This window comes from Coregonus lavaretus (genome assembly GCF_964263955.1).
Source record: "Coregonus lavaretus genome assembly, contig: HAP1_SCAFFOLD_1397, whole genome shotgun sequence".
Lineage (NCBI taxonomy): Eukaryota > Metazoa > Chordata > Actinopteri > Salmoniformes > Salmonidae > Coregonus > Coregonus lavaretus.
Genome location: NW_028164328.1, coordinates 59323 through 81342, shown reverse-complemented (window position 1 = coordinate 81342; position 22020 = coordinate 59323). Strand labels below are relative to the sequence as shown.

The following is a 22020-nucleotide window of genomic DNA, read 5'->3' as shown; positions in this document are numbered from 1 at the left end:
TGTAATGGTGTGGGGAATGTTTTCCTGGCACACGTTAGGTTCCTTGATACCAATTGAGCATCGTTTCCATGCCCTGAATCATTCAGGCTGTTCTGAAGGCAAAGGGGGTCCTACCCGGTACACCAACCCGGTGTACCTCATAAACTGGCCACTGAGCGTATCTAATTTTCCATGTGATGGAGACAAATCACAAAATGTTTTGAGTAATGGAAACATTCCAGGTAGACGTCACAGCTCTCATACTTTCAACGTTAATGTGCTTTACATACGAGTATAACTTATACAATAGTAACACCTGTGATGGAACATTATGTTGGTGCTTTTCTATTTACCAATTTCTATGTTTGTGCTTTTCTATTTACCAATTTCTATGTTCTATGTTTGTGCTTTTCTATTTACCAATTTCTGTGTTCTATGTTTGTGCTTTTCTATTTACCAATTTCTGTGTTCTGTTTGTGCTTTTCTATTTACCAATTTCTATGTTCTATGTTTGTGCTTTTCTATTTACCAATTTCTGTGTTCTATGTTTGTGCTTTTCTATTTACCAATTTCTATGTTCTATGTTTGTGCTTTTCTATTTACCAATTTCTATGTTCTATGTTTGTGCTTTTCTATTTACCAATTTCTATGTTCTATGTTTGTGCTTTTCTATTTACCAATTTCTATGTTCTATGTTTGTGCTTTTCTATTTACCAATTTCTATGTTCTATGTTTGTGCTTTTCTATTTACCAATTTCTATGTTCTATGTTTGTGCTTTTCTATTTACCAATTTCTATGTTCTATGTTTGTGCTTTTCTATTTACCAATTTCTGTGTTATGTTTGTGCTTTTCTATTTACCAATTTCTATGTTCTATGTTTGTGCTTTTCTATTTACCAATTTCTGTGTTCTATGTTTGTGCTTTTCTATTTACCAATTTCTGTGTTCTATGTTTGTGCTTTTCTATTTACCAATTTCTGTGTTCATGCAAGTGACTGATTGAACTAACCCTCACTATCAGCATCTGCAATTTGGCAGTACGCCCAGACCCTTGTTTTGATATCGCAGTTTTCAAGGTCTCAGCTTAGAGAAGAAGCCTCGTGAGGTATTGGTCTGTCACATACATGACCCAGTATTGGTCGGCCACATGAACGAAGCAAACGTTAATGATCAATTAATTAATGATGAATAAGCTAAATCATGAAAATATGACTTGTCTGCAGTATATAAGAGAACTGAACGGGACTGCCCCATTAGAGCTCCTGACAGACGTTCACAATGATTCATTTAAGACTGACTTTGAGTGTCCCTGTGTAAGAATTTCCACGACACACGTTATATTAGTAACAATACTATGCTGCGTGGTGTATAGTAATCAGATAGGGTTCTGACTCACTTCCCAGTCGAGTCACAGATCTTGATCTACTGATAGCCTTTCCTGTCTCTCTGTGTTCATGTGAAGGCCTGTGTGAGTCAGAAGGTAAGCTCGCATGGCAGTGCACAGGCCTACACGTCACACGGTTGGTTATGTTTCCACTTGCCATTGCAGAAATACGTATTCAACTTGGTCATGCTCGCAGGTAGGGAGATGATCACAAATGTCAATTCTTCCCAGTCTGATACTGACATGCAAGTGGTAGGTCACGTTCTGAAATACTGTACTCTATTGTCATATTTATAATGTGTAGGAGTTCACTATGTCCATGTCCTGGTTTGTGTATATATGTGTACGGTACCTGGTAAATATTGGGGGCATCCTGGGATGTGCTTTTGTTTGTTACTGCTCTAAGAGTGAGTTAGCTGGCATTCTCAAGATATAATGGTCTCATTGGTCCCTGCTAATATACAATTATTTCCATGCTACAGACGAATCACAAATTTACAGCCATCAACATACTGTTGCACATCTAATCTAACATCTAATGTGCTTCCTTGTGTCTATTGTCAGAATAAACACCAATCAACTGGGCTCGCTGGCTGGACAGGCCTTTCTTTAAAAACACAACGCAAGAGAGTTACGAAGTACGATCACATCTGTTAAATACACACACCACTTTTACAAGAGAGCTACGACGTACGGTCATATCTGTTAAACACACACACCACTTTCACAAGAGTTACGACGTACGATCACATCTGTTAAACACCACTTTGAGTATCAAAATGAACCAACATCTTTGGGTTTGTGAAACGGGCCAGTCCCTTTCTAAATGCAACGCAAACAAAAACCCATATGAAACAATAACAACTCTGTCAGGGAAAAACACCCCAATGAAGCCATGAGAACTTTAACTAACATTACACTAGCAGTAAGTACATAACTAACATTACACTGGCAGTAAGGATATAACTAACATTACACTGGCAGTAAGGATATAACTAACATTGCACTGGCAGTAAGGCCATAACTAACATTACACTGGCAGTAAGGACATAACTAACATTACACTGGCAGTAAGGATATAACTAACATTACACTGGCAGTAAGTACATAACTAACATTACACTGGCAGTAAGGGCATAACTAACATTACACTAGCAGTAAGGGCATAACTAACATTACACTAGCAGTAAGGCCATAGCTAACATTACACTGGCAGTAAGGACATAACTAACATTACACTGGCAGTAAGGACATAACTAACATTACACTGGCAGTAAGGATATAACTAACATTACACTAGCAGTAAGGATATAACTAACATTGCACTGGCAGTAAGGACATAACTAACATTACACTGGCAGTAAGGATATAACTAACATTACACTGGCAGTAAGGACATAACTAACATTACACTGGCAGTAAGGATATAACTAACATTACACTAGCAGTAAGGATATAACTAACATTGCACTGGCAGTAAGGCCATAACTAACATTACACTGGCAGTAAGGACATAACTAACATTACACTGGCAGTAAGGATATAACTAACATTACACTAGCAGTAAGGATATAACTAACATTACACTGGCAGTAAGGCCATAACTAACATTACACTGGCAGTAAGGGAATAACTAACATTACACTGGCAGTAAGGACATAACTAACATTACACTGGCAGTAAGGATATAACTAACATTACACTAGCAGTAAGGATATAACTAACATTACACTGGCAGTAAGTACATAACTAACATTACACTGGCAGTAAGGATATAACTAACATTACACTGGCAGTAAGGCCATAACTAACATTACACTAGCAGTAAGGACATAACTAACATTACACTGGCAGTAAGGACATAACTAACATTACACTGGCAGTAAGGGCATAACTAACATTACACTGGCAGTAAGGACATAACTAACATTACACTGGCAGTAAGGACATAACTAACATTACACTGGCAGTAAGGGCATAACTAACATTACACTGGCAGTAAGGATATAACTAACATTACACTAGCAGTAAGGATATAACTAACATTACACTGGCAGTAAGGGCATAACTAACATTACACTGGCAGTAAGGGCATAACTAACATTACACTGGCAGTAAGGGCATAACTAACATTACACTGGCAGTAAGGATATAACTAACATTACACTGGCAGTAAGGCCATAACTAACATTACACTGGCAGTAAGGCCATAACTAACATTACACTGGCAGTAAGGAAATAACTAACATTACACTAGCAGTAAGGACATAACTAACATTACACTGGCAGTAAGGACATAACTAACATTACACTGGCAGTAAGGCCATATCTAACATTACACTAGCAGTAAGGATATAACTAACATTACACTGGCAGTAAGGACATAACTAACATTACACTGGCAGTAAGGACATAACTAACATTACACTGGCAGTAAGGACATAACTAACATTACACTGGCAGTAAGGACATAACTAACATTACACTGGCAGTAAGGACATAACTAACATTACACTGGCAGTGAGGATATAACTAACATTACACTGGCAGTAAGGCCATAACTAACATTACACTAGCAGTAAGGACATAACTAACATTGCACTGGCAGTAAGGCCATAACTAACATTACACTGGCAGTAAGGACATAACTAACATTACACTGGCAGTAAGGACATAACTAACATTACACTGGCAGTAAGGATATAACTAACATTGCACTGGCAGTAAGGATATAACTAACATTGCACTGGCAGTAAGGCCATAACTAACATTACACTAGCAGTAAGGACATAACTAACATTACACTGGCAGTAAGGCCATAACTAACATTACACTGGCAGTAAGGACATAACTAACATTACACTGGCAGTAAGGACATAACTAACATTACACTGGCAGTAAGGCCATAACTAACATTACACTGGCAGTAAGTACATAACTAACATTACACTGGCAGTAAGGCCATAACTAACATTGCACTGGCAGTAAGGCCATAACTAACATTACACTGGCAGTAAGGACATAACTAACATTACACTGGCAGTAAGGATATAACTAACATTACACTGGCAGTAAGGGCATAACTAACATTACACTAGCAGTAAGGGCATAACTAACATTACACTAGCAGTAAGGGCATAACTAACATTACACTAGCAGTAAGGCCATAACTAACATTACACTGGCAGTAAGGACATAACTAACATTACACTGGCAGTAAGGATATAACTAACATTACACTAGCAGTAAGGATATAACTAACATTGCACTGGCAGTAAGGACATAACTAACATTACACTGGCAGTAAGGATATAACTAACATTACACTGGCAGTAAGGACATAACTAACATTACACTGGCAGTAAGGATATAACTAACATTACACTAGCAGTAAGGATATAACTAACATTGCACTGGCAGTAAGGCCATAACTAACATTACACTGGCAGTAAGGACATAACTAACATTACACTGGCAGTAAGGATATAACTAACATTACACTAGCAGTAAGGGCATAACTAACATTACACTGGCAGTAAGGACATAACTAACATTACACTGGCAGTAAGGACATAACTAACATTACACTGGCAGTAAGGATATAACTAACATTGCACTAGCAGTAAGGACATAACTAACATTACACTGGCAGTAAGGCCATAACTAACATTACACTGGCAGTAAGGATATAACTAACATTACACTGGCAGTAAGTACATAACTAACATTACACTGGCAGTAAGTACATAACTAACATTACACTGGCAGTAAGGATATAACTAACATTACACTGGCAGTAAGGACATAACTAACATTACACTGGCAGTAAGGACATAACTAACATTACACTAGCAGTAAGGACATAACTAACATTACACTGGCAGTAAGGCCATAACTAACATTACACTGGCAGTAAGGACATAACTAACATTACACTGGCAGTAAGGCCATAACTAACATTACACTGGCAGTAAGGATATAACTAACATTACACTGGCAGTAAGGATATAACTAACATTACACTGGCAGTAAGGACATAACTAACATTACGCTGGCAGTAAGGACATAACTAACATTACACTGGCAGTAAGGACATAACTAACATTACACTGGCAGTAAGGACATAACTAACATTACACTGGCAGTAAGGACATAACTAACATTACACTGGCAGTAAGGACATAACTAACATTACACTGGCAGTAAGGACATAACTAACATTACACTGGCAGTAAGGATATAACTAACATTACACTGGCAGTAAGGAGAAAAGGGGACAAAGCTGTTACGCAACAAGCACGCTTTCCCACGGTCCATTTTTTTCTGCAGTGTGTTCTGTAGTGAGGCACAAACCTGGGTTCAAATAACATTAGAAATCTTTCAAATCATGTTAGCGTTTGCTCTGGTCTGCCTGGAAATACCACATGGTCGGGGGTTTGCACTTTTGCGATTATTCTATTGGTTGGATTGTGCAAGGCAAGCTTAATCAAGCCCAGAGAAAGTATTTGAAATTATTTTGAATAGTATTTGAACCCAGGTCTGGTGAGGCAAGCTGTGGTCTGCATTGAGCCAATTCTGTCCTTGAGAATCACACCTCAACAGAAAATATGTCCCGAAGATTACAGCAGATTCTGTACTAACCAATCAACAACCAACGGGCTGTGTTCAACAAACAACTGATGATTGATTGCAAGCAGTCATTGTGGTTTTAAGACTAACAGAGGGTACACAGCTATGCTCCTGGACATGCTCCTGCGACTAACAGTATCTCTACACTTAGTATGCAAACATTAAGAACACCTTCCTAATATTGAGATGCGCGCCCCCCGCCCCCTTCAAATTGTCTCAAAGCTTACAAAATCCTTATTTAACCCGTCTCCTCCCGTTCATCTACACTGATTGAAGTGGATTTAACAAGTCACATCAATAAGGGATCGTAGCTTTCACCTGGTCAGTCCATGTCATGGAAAGAGCAGGTGTTCTTAATGTTTTGTACACTCAAGAGTATATTCTACGCTAAGAGTCTGTGCCTTGGTTAAACTGGTGCGAAAGTATAAAGGAAAGGAAACGATACCCAAACAAAAGTAGTTCCATACTTCTCTCAAATGAAGGCAGAGGTTGCATAAGAACCAGTACGAACAGTCCAAACAGTTACAGTAACCAATACAGTACATACCTGGACAGGACCTGGTCAGCATCACTGGCTAACACAGTATAACACTCCCAATACAGTACATACCTGGACAGGACCTGGTCAGCATCACTGGCTAACACAGTATAACACTCCCAATACAGTACATACCTGGACAGGACCTGGTCAGCATCACTGGCTAACACAGTATAACACTCCCAATACAGTACATACCTGGACAGGACCTGGTCAGCATCACTGGCTAACACAGTATAACACTCCCAATACAGTACATACCTGGACAGGACCTGGTCAGCATCACTGGCTAACACAGTATAACACTCCCAATACAGTACATACCTGGACAGGACCTGGTCAGCATCACTGGCTAACACAGTATAACACTCCCAATACAGTACATACCTGGACAGGACCTGGTCAGCATCACTGGCTAACACAGTATAACACTCCCAATTACCAATACAGTACATACCTGGACAGGACCTGGTCAGCATCACTGGCTAACACAGTATAATACTCCCAATACAGTACATACCTGTACAGGACCTGGTCAGCATCACTGGCTAACACAGTATAATACTCCCAATACAGTACATACCTGGACAGGACCTGGTCAGCATCACTGGCTAACACAGTATAACACTCCCAATACAGTACATACCTGGACAGGACCTGGTCAGCATCACTGGCTAACACAGTATAATACTCCCAATTACCAATACAGCACATACCTGGACAGGACCTGGTCAGCATCACTGGCTAACACAGTATAATACTCCCAATTACCAATACAGTACATACCTGGACAGGACCTGGTCAGCATCACTGGCTAACACAGTATAACACTCCCAATTACCAATACAGTACATACCTGGACAGGACCTGGTCAGCATCACTGGCTAACACAGTATAATACTCCCAATACAGTACATACCTGTACAGGACCTGGTCAGCATCACTGGCTAACACAGTATAATACTCCCAATACAGTACATACCTGGACAGGACCTGGTCAGCATCACTGGCTAACACAGTATAACACTCCCAATACAGTACATACCTGGACAGGACCTGGTCAGCATCACTGGCTAACACAGTATAATACTCCCAATTACCAATACAGCACATACCTGGACAGGACCTGGTCAGCATCACTGGCTAACACAGTATAATACTCCCAATTACCAATACAGTACATACCTGGACAGGACCTGGTCAGCATCACTGGCGAACACAGTATAACACTCCCAATTACCAATACAGCACATACCTGGACAGGACCTGGTCAGCATCACTGGCTAACACAGTATAACACTCCCAATTACCAATACAGCACATACCTGGACAGGACCTGGTCAGCATCACTGGCTAACACAGTATAACACTCCCAATTACCAATACAGTACATACCTGGACAGCATCACTGGCTAACACAGTATAATACTCCCAATTATAGTTCAAAATAGTCTGCAGCATCTACGCAGTACGTCACCTTAGCAGTCTTCCCATAGAAATCTGGCTGACATGTTATCACTCCATAATGAGGCCCTGGGTTATGTATGCTAGGTCTGTCTGTCTGTCGGAGAGCAGAGCTGAGCTGTGTTTCAGTCCACATGTTTCAGTCGGTGTGTTTCAGTCGTGTGCGTTTCAGTCGGTGCGTTTCAGTCGGTGCGTTTCAGTCGGTGCGTTTCAGTCGGTGCGTTTCAGTCGGTGCGTTTCAGTCGGTGCGTTTCAGTCGGTGCGTTTCAGTCGGTGCGTTTCAGTCGGTGCGTTTCAGTCCGTCAGTCGGTGTGTTTCAGTCGGTGTGTTTCAGTCGGTGTGTTTCAGTCGGTGTGTTTCAGTCGGTGTGTTCAGGGCTTCAGCTGTTGTTGGAGAGGTTACTGTTTTGTTAACCTGAGGCTCGGAATTCCTCAACTAGGGCCCTGTGTGTGTCTCTCACTCTGTGTGTGTGTGTGTGTGTGTGTGTGTGTGTGTGTGTGTGTGTGTGTGTGTGTGTGTGTGTGTGTGTGTGTGTGTGTGTGTGTGTATGTGCGTGCGTGCGTGCGCGTGTGTGTAAGTGCCTGTGTGCGTGTTTGTCTGGGAGATACTCCCCACAGCACCTAGCACCACCACATGGGTTTGTGGGAGGGAGGGGTTGGAACGCTACGATCCTACGATCGAGACGCTCAGACAATATTACATAACAGGCACCTCATTACTTCCTGTTCAATCATTTTCATGTAATAGTACATGGTTCATAGCATTTTGATAACGAATACTTTAAATGCTGTGAACTCTGAAAGGTTAGTAGTATGGTCAGTTGCTAATAAAGTTTGACCATTTGAGATGTTTTCTAGTTACAAACGATTGCACAGGAGGAAAGCAAGGGTAAGGTTTCCAATCTCCTGTCTTGCGTAATGGCATGCCATTCTACAGTATATTAGTAGCTGTACTTTGAGAAACCCAATCCAAACATCTCCATGAGAAACAGTTACGAAAATATTTTCTTAATGAAAAAATGGGACCTTTCATTGAAACACAAGTACTTACATTTAGTCATTCAGCAGACACTCTTATCAAGAGCAACTTACAGTTAGGTAGCTTGGTATGACAACCAAACTGGCTTTATATATACACTGAACAAAAATATAAACTCAACATGAAACAATTTCAACGGTTTTACTGACTTATAAGGAAATCAGTCAATTGAAATCATTTTATTAGGTCCTAATCTAATCTATGGGTTTCACATGACTGGGCAGGGGGACAGCCATAGGTGGGCCTGGGAGGACATAGGCCCACCCACTGGGGAGTCAGGCCCGCCCACTGGGGAGTCAGGCCCACCCACTGGGGAGTCAGGCCCACCCACTGGGGAGTCAGGCCCACCCACTGGGGAGTCAGGCCCAGCCAACCAGAATTAGTTTTTCCCCACCAAAGGGCTATATTACAGGCAGCCACTGTAGTTGCATTTGCCTATGGGTTTTCACAATAACATCAATGCTTTGAGTAAAGCCAGTGTGTCTATGTATGCAGATGACTCAACACTATACACGTCAGCTACCACAGTGACTGAAATGACTGCAACTCTTAACAAAGTTGCAGTTAGTTTCAGAATGGGTGGCAAGGAAAAAGTTAGTCCTAAATATTTCTAAAACTAAAAGCATTTTATTTGGGACAAATCATTCACTAAACCCTAAACCTCAACTAAATCTTGTAATGAATACTGTGGAAATTGAACAAGTTGAGGTGACTAAACTGCTTGGAGTAACCCTGGATTGTAAACTGTCATGGTCAAAACATGTTGATGCAACAGTAGCTAAGATGGGGAGAAGTCTGTCCATAATAAAGCGCTGCTCTGCCTTCTTAACAACACTATCAACAAGGCAGGTACTACAGGCCCTAGTTTTGTCGCACCTGGACTACTGTTCAGTAGTGTGGTCAGGTGCCACAAAGAGGGACTTGGGAAAATTTCAATTGGCTCAGAACAGGGCAGCACAGCTGGCCCTTAACTGTACACGGAGAGCTAACATTAATAATATACATGTCAATATCTCCTGGCTCAAAGTGGAGGAGAGATTGACTTCATCACCACTTGTATTTGTGAGAGGTATTGACATGTTGAATGCACCGAGCAGTCTGTTTAAACTACTAGCACACAGCTCGGACACCCATGCATACCCCCACAAGACATGCCACCAGAGGTCTCTTCACAATCCCCAAGTCCAGAACAGACTATGGGAGGTGCACAGTACTACATAGAGCCATGACTACATGGAACTCTATTCTACATCAAGTAACTGATAACAAGCAGTAGAATCAGATTTGGAAAAAAAAAACATTTCAATTACACTTTATGGAACAGTGGGGACTGTGAAGAGACACACACAGACACAGACACATGCTAACACACGCACTCTACACACACATTCACATCAGTGGAGGCTCCTCAGAGGAGGAAGGGGAGGACCATCCTCTTCAGTGATTTTCAGAAAAATAAACATTGTAAAACAGTTAAAAAGTTATCCTTTTTAGATAAAACTAAACTACATATAATCACGTCACCAAATAATACTAGAGAGAGAGATTGTCATTTTTTTTCCCACTTTTAGTTTCACTTTCTTAGCTAGCAAATGCAGCTAGCTAGTTCAGCCTACTGAAACACCCTGCTCAAACAGAGGGATGCTATGTTAGCTAGCTGGCTATGACTTTCCAACACAACACTGGAACTCTTCCAAGTCAAGGTAAGCTTTTGGTTTTACAAAATTATTGCCACCGGGGCCCGCCGGTATAACTGCTTACTGACTGTACACTGTAACGTTACTGCATGATTGTAGTGGGTTTACAAACACGTTAGTTCTATTAGCTATGTTGACTATGACGTTACTTTAGCTAATATGGGGACAACGATGTAGGCTGTGTGTAGCGGTTATGATATGAAGGTTTGGCATGAAAAGGTTTTTTTATGCCTGGTCACATACACAGACGAAGGGAAAAGGTGAGAGGAGGAGAGAGCATAGACGTGCGAATGAATACAACATGGCTGCTATGAAAGTGAACTGTGTTTACGCGTGATCAGGGGTGTGTTCATTCCTGTTGAAAAACGTTTCTTAAAACGGAACAAAACGGGGATAAACATACCTGAAGTTGTCCAATAGAAACTCTTGTTTGCAACTGTTGGACGAATGATTACACCCTGTCTGTCACCTCAAATTTCTCTCTCGAACCTGTGTGCAGCTACGTTGTAAACTTTCATTCATAGGCTAGGTTGTAGCAACCTCGTGATGGGTAAAGGGAAAATTAGAGTATCAGGTAGACCTATCAATGTTACATTGAACTGGGTGAATAAAATATGAATGACATGGGAAAAAATTATCATCCTCCCTCATCTTAAAACAGAACTGACCGCCACTGGTACACATGGATGTTGTATTGTAGATATGTGGCAGTTGAGTAGTGGTCTGAGGGAACACACTTAATGTGTTGTGAAAAGTGTTATGAAATGTAATGTCATGTAATATTTTTTTACTGTATATAAACTTCCTTAATGTTGCTGGACCCCAGGAAGAGTATTTGTATTTATTATGGATCCCAATTAGTTCCTGCCAAGGCAGCAGCTACTCTTCCTGGGGTCCATCAAAATTAAGGCAGTTATACAATTTTAAAAACATTACAATACATTCATGACAGATTTCACAACACATTAAGTATGTGCCCTCAGGCCACTACTCTACTACCACATATCTATAACACAAGATACATGTACGTGTGTGTATAGTGCGTATGTTATCATGTGTGTGTCTGTGCCTGTGTTTGTGTCTGTTCACAGTCCCTGCTGCTGCCTTGGCAGGAACTAATGGGGATCCATAATAAACCCCAGGAAGAGTAGCTGCTGCCTTGGCAGGAACTAATGGGGATCCATAATAAACCCCAGGAAGAGTAGCCGCTGCCTTGGCAGGAACTAATGGGGATCCATAATAAACCCCAGGAAGAGTAGCTGCTGCCTTGGCAGGAACTAATGGGGATCCATAATAAACCCCAGGAAGAGTAGCTGCTGCCTTGGCAGGAACTAATGGGGATCCATAATAAACCCCAGGAAGAGTAGCTGCTGCCTTGGCAGGAACTAATGGGGATCCATTATAAACCCCAGGAAGAGTAGCTGCTGCCTTGGCAGGAACTAATGGGGATCCATAATAAACCCCAGGAAGAGTAGCTGCTGCATTGGCAGGAACTAATGGGGATCCATAATAAACCCCAGGAAGAGTAGCTGCTGCCTTGGCAGGAACTAATGGGGATCCATAATAAACCCCAGGAAGAGTAGCTGCTGCCTTGGCAGGAACTAATGGGGATCCATAATAAACCCCAGGAAGAGTAGCTGATGCCTTGGCAGGAACTAATGGGGATCCATAATAAACCCCAGGAAGAGTAGCTGCTGCCTTGGCAGGAACTAATGGGGATCCTTAATAGATACAAATACAGTGGGTAACATCCATAAAGGGCTGGAACAGGTCCCGATAACAGGAATGTGAGAGCTGACCTCTGGAGGGTTTAATATTTAACAGGCAAACACTAAACCCTGAGCACCAGAGGTACAGATAGGGAGACCTCGACAGGGTTGGAAGTATATTTGTTTGTTTGTTTGTGTGTGTGTGTGTGTGTGTGTGTGGACAGGGTTGGAAAGATTGGACAGCCTACAGGGAAACAGCCCTGACAAACTGTTACGTAGAAGAATGAAAGGCTAAAAACAGATGGAGAAAGTAAAAACATGTAGAAAGTAAAAACATGTAATCTAGTTTTACTGTGGGCAACATTAGAAAACTGACAGAGCAAAGTATATGTTCAAATGCACTATGCCTTTAACACAGCAACTGTGTAGGCAGCCTGGTGCACCGTCAATGCAACTAGTTAGGGACCATCAACAAAGTGCATTATCACAATATTCAAATTTCATTAGCACCATGTGACTTAGCAACCTCATTTCAACTGTCCATTATATATATATATATATATATATATATATATATATATATATATATATACACACACACAAAATTACTTAAACTTCAATAGCTCCTTTGGATAACTTTGGATTGTTCAGAGGGTAGGGACACACATCACACATAGTCCCTAAGTAATTTAAACTGCTGAACCTCTCTACCTGTTCTCAATTGAGGGTCGGCTGAAATCAGCCTTCTATCTGAAGTCAAAGAGGACCTCCTTTGCTTTCTCCACAAAGTCATTTGCAATGTTTCATATTCATGTATTTTCTGTGTCTTATGTGAATGGTGTATAACTCTTTAATACATGTCTATCTCATGTTTATTACCAATTTGTTATGCATCTATATTTCTTACTTTATTCCATGTTCCAGAAACTATGCTGATGATCAACCATTACCACGTCTACCTCCATGTTTCCAGAAACTATGCTGAGGATCAACCATTACCACGTCTACCTCCATGTTTCCAGACACTATGCTGAGGATTGCAAAAATTTCTGAAGCTGGAGAGACTCTTATCTCCCTCACTAACTTTAAGCATCAGTTGTCAGAGCACCTTACCGATCACTGCACCTGTACACAGCCCATCTGAAATTAGCCCACCCAACTACCTCATCCCCATATTGTTATTTATTTTGCTCATTTGCACCCCAGTATCTCTATTTGCACATCATCTCTTGCACATCTATCATTCCAGTGTTAATACTAATTGTAATTATTTTGCACTATAGCCTATTTATTGCCTTACCTCCATAACTTGCTACAATTGCACACACTGTATATATATTTTCTGTTGTATTTTTGACTTTATGTTTTTTTACCCCATATGTAACTCTGTGCTGTTGTTTTTATCGCACTGCTTTGCTTTATCTTGGCCAGGTCGCAGTTGTAAATGAGAACTTGTTCTCAACTGGCTTACCTGGTTAAATAAAGGTGAAATAAAAATAAATAAAATAAAAGGATCAACCATTACCACGTCTACCTCCATGTTTCCAGAAACTATGCTGAGGATCAACCATTACCACGTCTACCTCCATGTTTCCAGAAACTATGCTGAGGATCAACCATTACCACGTCTACCTCCATGTTTCCAGAAACTATGCTGAGGATCAACCATTACCACGTCTACATCCATGTTTCCAGAAACTATGCTGAGGATCAACCATTACCACGTCTACCTCCATGTTTCTAAATATAGCTTCAATCTCTAGCTATAGCTAGAGGACTCCTGATATCTCCAGGAGTGATAAGTATCATTTTTGTCTTAATCTGTTGTTGTCTAGTGCTGTCTTGTAGCTAGCTAGGGCCAGCTACTTGAAGTGCTGTCTGTCTTCCCAGTGGCCTACTTAGTGTGTGAACTGCTGACTGCTCATAACTTGCAGCCGATTGTTGACACATCAAACAGGATTGAGGGGAAGGGCAAAACTAAGACCGTCGCTGAAACAAAGACGGTTCTGCCAAGTTGTTCTGTGGAGTTGTTCCAGGAGGGAAAGAGAGGAAGGCTCTCTCTCACTGGAGTAGCTTACCTAGTTTTCTACAGATTATCTCATTTTGCTCTTTTGTAGCTTTTGTCAACTATGTGTGTGTTTTCTATACCTGTTCCTCCCCCTGTAGGCTTTACAGAGACGCTCCCCAACCCTTGGCTGCAACCCTTCTAACAGAACAGGGCTGCTGTTCCTCCCCCTGTAGGCTTTACAGAGACGCTCCCCAACCCTTGGCTGCAACCCTTCTAACAGAACAGGGCTGCTGTTCCTCCCCCTGTAGGCTTTACAGAGACGCTCCCCAACCCTTGGCTGCAACCCTTCTAACAGAACAGGGCTGCTGTTCCTCCCCCTGTAGGCTTTACAGAGACGCTCCCCAACCCTTGGCTGCAACCCTTCTAACAGAACAGGGCTGCTGTTCCTCCCCCTGTAGGCTTTACAGAGACGCTCCCCAACCCTTGGCTGCAACCCTTCTAACAGAACAGGGCTGCTGTTCCTCCCCCTGTAGGCTTTACAGAGACGCTCCCCAACCCTTGGCTGCAACCCTTCTAACAGAACAGGGCTGCGGGCAGCTGAGCGAAAATGGAGGAAAAGTAAACTTCTGAAGGACCTATCATCCTTTCCCTCCCTCCTCTCTACCTTCTCTTCCTCTCTATCCGCTGCTAAAGCCACTTTCTATCACTCTACATTTTTTAGCTTCTGCCTCTAACACTAGGAAACTCTTTACAACATTCTCCCCCTCCCTTTAACCACCTTCTCCCCTCTCCCTTTAACCACCTTCTCCCCCTCCCTTTAACCACCTTCTCCCCCTCCCTTTAACCACCTTCTCCCCCCTCCCTTTAACCACCTTCTCCCCCCTCCCTTTAACCACCTTCTCCCCCCTCCCTTTTAAACCTTCTCCTCCCTCCCTTTTAAACCTTCTCCTTTAAGCCATAGACTGTTCTCTGCTTCAGCACGGCAAGCGTTACCGGTGCATCATGTCTGACTCCAACAGGCTCCTGAACAGCTTCTATCCCCAAGCCATAAGACTGCTCAATACCTAACAGAATGGCTACAGGAACTGTAGGAATTTGTATTTTTGCACTCTCTGCACACTCACAGGACTCTGACCAACTTTCTCGTTATCTCTCTCAAAACGATCTTCTTGACCCTAACCAGTCAGGCTTCAAGGCGGGTCACTCAACCAAGACTGCTCTCCTCTGTGGCACGGAGGCTCTCCGCACTGCCAAAGCTGACTCTCTCTGTTCTCATCCTCCGCTGCCTACGACAGTGAACCATCAGATCCTCCTCTCCACCCTCTCAGGGCTGGGCATCTTAGGCTCTGCACACTCTTGGATTACATCCTACCTGGCAGGCCGCTTCTACCAAGTGACGTGGAGAGGATGTGTCTGTACCACGTACTCTCACTACTGGTGTCCCCCAGGCCTTGGTTCTAGGCCCTCTCCTCTTCTCTCTATACACCAAGTCACTCGGCTCTGTCATATCCTCACATGGTCTCTCATATCATTGCTATGTGGATGACACTCAACTACTTTTCTCCTTCCCCCCTTCTGACACCCAGGTGGCAACACGCATATCTGCGTGCCTTGCAGATATCTCAGCTTGGATGTCGGCCCACCATCTCAAGCTCAACCTCCACAAGACAGAGCTTCTCTTTCTCCCAGGTAAGGCCTGCCAGCTCCAAGACCTCTCCATCATGGTTGACAACGCCACTGTCCCCCTCCCAGAGTGCAAGGAACCTTGGCGTGACCCTGGACAACACTGTCATTCTCTGCAAACATCAAAAGCAGTGACTCTGCCCATCTTCTGAAAACATCTGTAACCCTACCTCTTCAAAACAAAAATTATCTTAAATAATCCCACAGCACCCCCCCTTTGCACCATTCCTTTTGTGAACTAACACTTGATTGGCATCAAATACAATTTCTTTGGATCACTAGAAAGAAAAAGATGGATCTATTCCTGCCAGTGAAATCATGGCACACATTTATCATCACAACATTACTAACTTCTGAAGGCTATGGAGTCAGACTGATAGAAGAAATTAACCACAATGCCTTTCAAATTCAAACTACGGAAGGACTTAAAAGATAAATATGCCACTTGAAATTGGATTTAAATATTACATAATTCCAGCAACTCTGAACACATCACAACACATCCAGGAACTCAATTGCAAATGAGAGTAGATTATTGTTGTACACTCTTTAGAAAAAAGGTGCTAAGTAGAACATATAGACTACTTCTGTTTGTCCCCATAGGGGAACCACATTAGGTACTAGGTAGAAACCTTCTGCTTGTCCCCATAGGGGAACAACATTAGGTACTAGGTAGAAACCTTCTGCTTGTCCCCATAGGGGAACCACATTTGGTGCTAGGTAGAAACCTTCTGCTTGTCCCCATAGGGGAACCACATTAGGTACTAGGTAGAAACCTTCTGCTTGTCCCCATAGGGGAACCACATTAGGTGCTAGGTAGAAACCTTCTGTTTGTCCCCATAGGGGAACCACATTAGGTGCCAGGTAGAAACCTTCTGTTTGTCCCCATAGGGGAACCACATTAGGTGCCAGGTAGAAACCTTCTGTTTGTCCCCATAGGGGAACCACATTAGGTGCCAGGTAGAAACCTTCTGCTTGTCCCCATAGGGGTACCACATTAGGTGCCAGGTAGAAACCTTCTGCTTGTCCCCATAGGGGAACCACATTAGGTACTAGGTAGAAACCTTTACAGAGGGTTCCATCTAGAATGAGAAATGTACAACAATAACATAAATCAATCACTGTGTACAGTGTTTGTGTGTGTGTGTGTGAGAGAGAGAGAGACAGAGAGAGAGAGAAACAGAGAGATAGCGGAGGATCAGAGGGACTATGCCTAAGATCACACAGTACACCAGATAGGACAGACTGACCCTAGCCCCCCCGGCACATAGGCTATTGCAGAATAGATACTGCGGACTGAGACAGGGGGGGGGATTGGGCAACACTGTAGGCCTGTCCAAAATTACTCCCAGACAGGGCTAATCAGGCAGGATAAACACCACCCACTTTGCCAAAGCACAGCCCCCCACACCACTCAACGGAAATCCACAGACCACTAACTTACTACCTTGAGACAAGGTTGAGTATAGCCCAGGAAGATCTCCCCCACCACACTAGCCCTAGCAAAACTGGACAGGAAGACCCAAGGGAGTCGAGTACATTTACATTTACATTTTAGTCATTTAGCAGACGCTCTTATCCAGAGCGACTTACAGAAGCAATTAGGGTTAAGTGCCTTGCTCAAGGGCACATCGACAGATTTTTCACCTAGTCGGCTCGGGGATTAGAACCAACGACCCTTCGCTCTCAACCACTAAGCCACCTGCCGCCCACTTTCATCTACTTACACGCCTTCTTAAAAAGTGAAATGTTTTCAGTCACTTCATGGGGAAGATAGTGCATTCAGAAAGTACAGTATTCATAGCCCTTGACCTGAATTAAAAATGGATCAACAGTGGAGTACAGTGAACAAAGCCTGGCATGATGTGCCCTGATAGGGAATGCATGTGAGAGCACGAGCGGGCCAGTGAATATGCCTCCCTAATACGGTCAGAGAATCCCAGGAGAGAGTAGGGAGCCGGCCAAGCACAGACAGCAAGGGTGGGTCCTCTTGCCAGTGCCTTGCCATTCACCTTTGCACCCCCGAGCCATAGGACTTACTGAAGAGATGATTCTTCAGTGAAGACTTAAAAAAGGTTGAGACCAAGTCTGTTTCTCTCACATGGATCAGCAGACCATTCCATAAAAAGGGGAGCTCTAGAGGAGAAAGCCCTGCCTCCAGCTGTTTCCTTTGAAATGATAATAATAATAATAATATAATAATAATATATGATCATGAAAATAAGGAGGCCTGCGTCTTGTGACCGCAGCGTACATGTAGATACATTATCTACGGCAGGACCAACTCCGAGAGATAAGTAGGAGCAAGTCCATGTAATGCTTTGTAGCTTAACAGTAAAACCTTGAAAATCAGCCCTAACCTTAAACAGGAAGCCAGAGGCTAGCACTAGAGTAATATGATTTTTTTTTAAACGTTTGGTTCTAGTCAAAACATCTAACAAGAAATGGGAGACTTGGGGCTGAATGGAGGGTAACATAGGTGCTGTCTGAAGAGATGGTTATAAATATGCAAATGGAGTGATGGATGTTCCAGGAGTTTAAGAGGAGTGCAGCTGAGCTGAAGGCACTGAAGACAAGGTCCCCCAGTGGCCAGGAGTCTGGTGTTAATGGTGATAAGGAAGCTGGAGTGCAGCTGAGCTGAAGGCACTGAAGACAAGGTCCCCCAGTGGCCAGGAGTCTGGTGTTAATGGTGATAAGGAAGCTGGAGTGCAGCTGAGCTGAAGGCACTGAAGACAAGGTCCCCCAGTGGCCAGGAGTCTGGTGTTAATGGCGATAAGGAAGCTGGAGTCAGATGAGCGGAGTGAGTGACAGGGGATTTAGATGTGCAAGCATGTCAGAGAGGTAGGAAAGATCCAGGATGTGGAGAAGATGTGCAGGATAGATCCAGGACATGGAGAGATGTGCAGGATAGATCCAGGACATGGAGAGATGTGCAGGATAGATCCAGGACATGGAGAGATGTGCAGGATAGATCCAGGACATGGAGAGATGTGTACGTGAGCAGTGGAGTTGTTGGAGAGTGGATGTGATGTTTTCCCAGGTTTTGGCGCGGATGTAGGGAAGTTTCGGTTTCCAGTGATGTGAAATAAAGGATCCAAGGAGAGAGCGAACAACGACGGTCTTTTAAAGGTTTAACAGCATTCAGACAAAGTGCACAATGATGAGAAGGAGCTTACAGCCAGTCTGCAAAGTTCTCCAACAGCCTTACTTTATACCAGAACATCAGATAAGGACACTATCTTTTCCCTCCCCCTGTCAGCCCATCAAAATGCCTGTAAACAGATGGAGCCATGAAGGTAAGGTAACACAAAAATGTTCTACCCTTCAGGGTGGGCACTGAAGCAACATAATTCTGAACATATTGAAGAGGGTTGACAGAGAGGCTATAGAGATGAGCGTTGCAGTCGTCCAGGTAAGAGGTGACAATCTGTCAAAAATTGAACTAATAAATGAACGTAAACAATTTTTTTTTAAATAAATAAATAAAAGGGTACCAAAGGGTGTGTGATGTGCGTCCCTACCCTGTGACAATACAACATTTGGTTTAAGGTGCCCGTGTGATCAAGGAGCTATTGGAATTCAAAGTCAAACATTCAACAAATAAATTAAGGTAAAAGAAAATGTAACAATTTTTCATTAAATTGTGTGATGTGTGTCCCTACCCTGTGAACAATACAACGTTGATTTAAGGTGTGTAGATCACATGGTCAAGGAGATTTTGAATTACGTTTTTTTTTAGAATTTTTTTATATATATTTACAAAAGAACATGTTGGAATCATTTTATGAGAAAACCAAAGGGTGTGCAACTTGCCTCTCTATGAAAGATACAATGGACAGTTGAAATTAGATTGCTAAGTCACTTGGTGTAAGAGCTATTTGAATATTGTGATCATGCACTTTGTTGACGGTCCCTAACTAGTTGCATTGACTTTGAGCCGGCTGCCTACAACGTTGCTTTGTGATTATGAAACTCGGGTCGGACTCGGGAAAATAAGACCTGTGCAATGTTGTACAACTTTTTTCCTTCATAAAGAGCCTCACCTGAGGTATATAGCTCAAATCGTTCCCGAGCTATAGAAGTTTGAAGGTCCAAATGTCTGTTGAATATCGAATCTCAAACCAACTTTACCACGGAAATCCACCTCACTTGTCAAAACCAAAACACAGATAGATACACCCTCTATACTTCCCTATTCTGTAAGAGATTCAGTGGAGCAAGAAGACTTGTTTTGGAGTATATAGGATTGCATACTGCAGCGTCATACACCCAGGCGCTGGAATCACGTACCAACAATTTCACCTGCACAGACCTGCAGAGTGATAATCGAGATTCTTCCAACTGAACTCAGGTGGCAAATGCAATGGAAGAAATTCCACACATTGTGCATATGTTGTTCAAGTTCAAATGCTTGAATCCGAAGGTATTTCTTTCATATATCTATATTGGTAAAGGACTCATACCATTAAGACATGTCAATCAATCTATTACAAATGTTGTCCTCAGTCTTCATGTTTTTCACATTTCATTTAGACACATGACATGACATATTTGTGAACTGCTAGAAATAATATGATGTTCATGGTATAATTTTACTGACTTCAAACGACTCTTGAATAGTTTCGTTTTGAGTAAACGGTCAACAATAATTAACAACTCCAATCGCTTGAAATACCTTGACGCGTCTAACGTCCCGTTGCCTCTCCTACACCTGAAGTTAAGCCTACAGTTGTAAAAACACTTCTTATATTGATTTCTAGGAATTTGCCTCTTACCTAATTTGAGGACATGTTACTCCACGAGCATCTGCACGGAAATGTTATATTGTATTTCTGGCAGCTCTGCTTTAGGCCTAGTCCGTTGAGTATTACCAGGTATTCCCTCGAATAAAAAAGTGTATGTGACGCAGGAAGGTATGTGCTCAAGCCAAGCCACTCCCCTTGTCTCTACAACACCCTCCGTTGGATACTTCCTTATTTCTACCAATGACTTAATTAATGCAAAAATATGTCTTCTGTAGGTCTACTCTGGTTAGGTTGAATGTTTTAGGAGGCATTGTTTTGCAGATACAGTACAGTCCTGGTCAAACGTTTTTGAGAATGACACAAAGACACATTTTCACAAAGTCTGCTGCCTCAGTTTTGATGAAGGCAATTTGCCACTCCCTTGTCTCTGCAACCCCTTGGTGGGATACTTCCTTATTTCTGTGGTATGGACATATATTACAATTTCTATTGTGTTTTGTGCAAGTAACAGTTATGTTATAAACTACGTTTGTGAATGGTTTTTTTTTTTTTTAAGTTGGGTTCAAAACGTTTATATTCTCTATAGGACTACACACTATATTGTCTTAAAGTGTGCATGCATAAACTATTCAAAACATAAAGGGTAGTGGAAAAAAAATGTGTGTCTAATGTGTTTGCCAGAGAAATGGTTATGTATGGTGTAGAAACACAAGATACATGACCAATTACTTAATTCATGCAAAATATGTCTTCTGTAGGTCTACTCTGGTTAGCTTGAATGTTTTAGGAGGCAGTGTTTTGCAGATACAGTATTTTACACAGCGAGGAGTATAGGAATCCATCCTTGGGTCGCCTAATAACCAATACAGAACACTAGATGGTGCCATAGATCTGTTTCTAAAACAGATCTATGGCACCATCTATAGCCTTTTGGGGGCCGCTAAGACTTATTTACATTGACATGTTAGCAGACGCTCTTATCCAGAGCGACTTACAGGAGTAATTAGGGTTAAGTGCCTTGCTCAAGGGCTCATCAAGAGATTTTTCACCTAGTCGGCTCGTGGATTCAAACCAGCGACCTTTCGGTGACTGGCCCAACGCTGGGCTACCTGCCTCCCTTATGCCATGTTAATGTGTTCTGAGTGA

General features: G+C 42.3%; 1 protein-coding gene across 1 annotated transcript in view; it reads right to left on the bottom strand.

Moving 5' to 3' along the window:
• The window catches only part of LOC311117146 (protein-tyrosine kinase 2-beta-like), a 65859-nt gene extending 44828 nt beyond the window's left edge, over positions 1-21031 (bottom strand). The window contains exon 1 of the mRNA XM_084192129.1: positions 20905-21031. The gene's annotated coding sequence lies outside the window, so the exon portion shown is untranslated. The remainder of the gene's footprint in view (positions 1-20904) is intronic.
• Between the last annotated feature and the right edge of the window lie 989 nt (positions 21032-22020).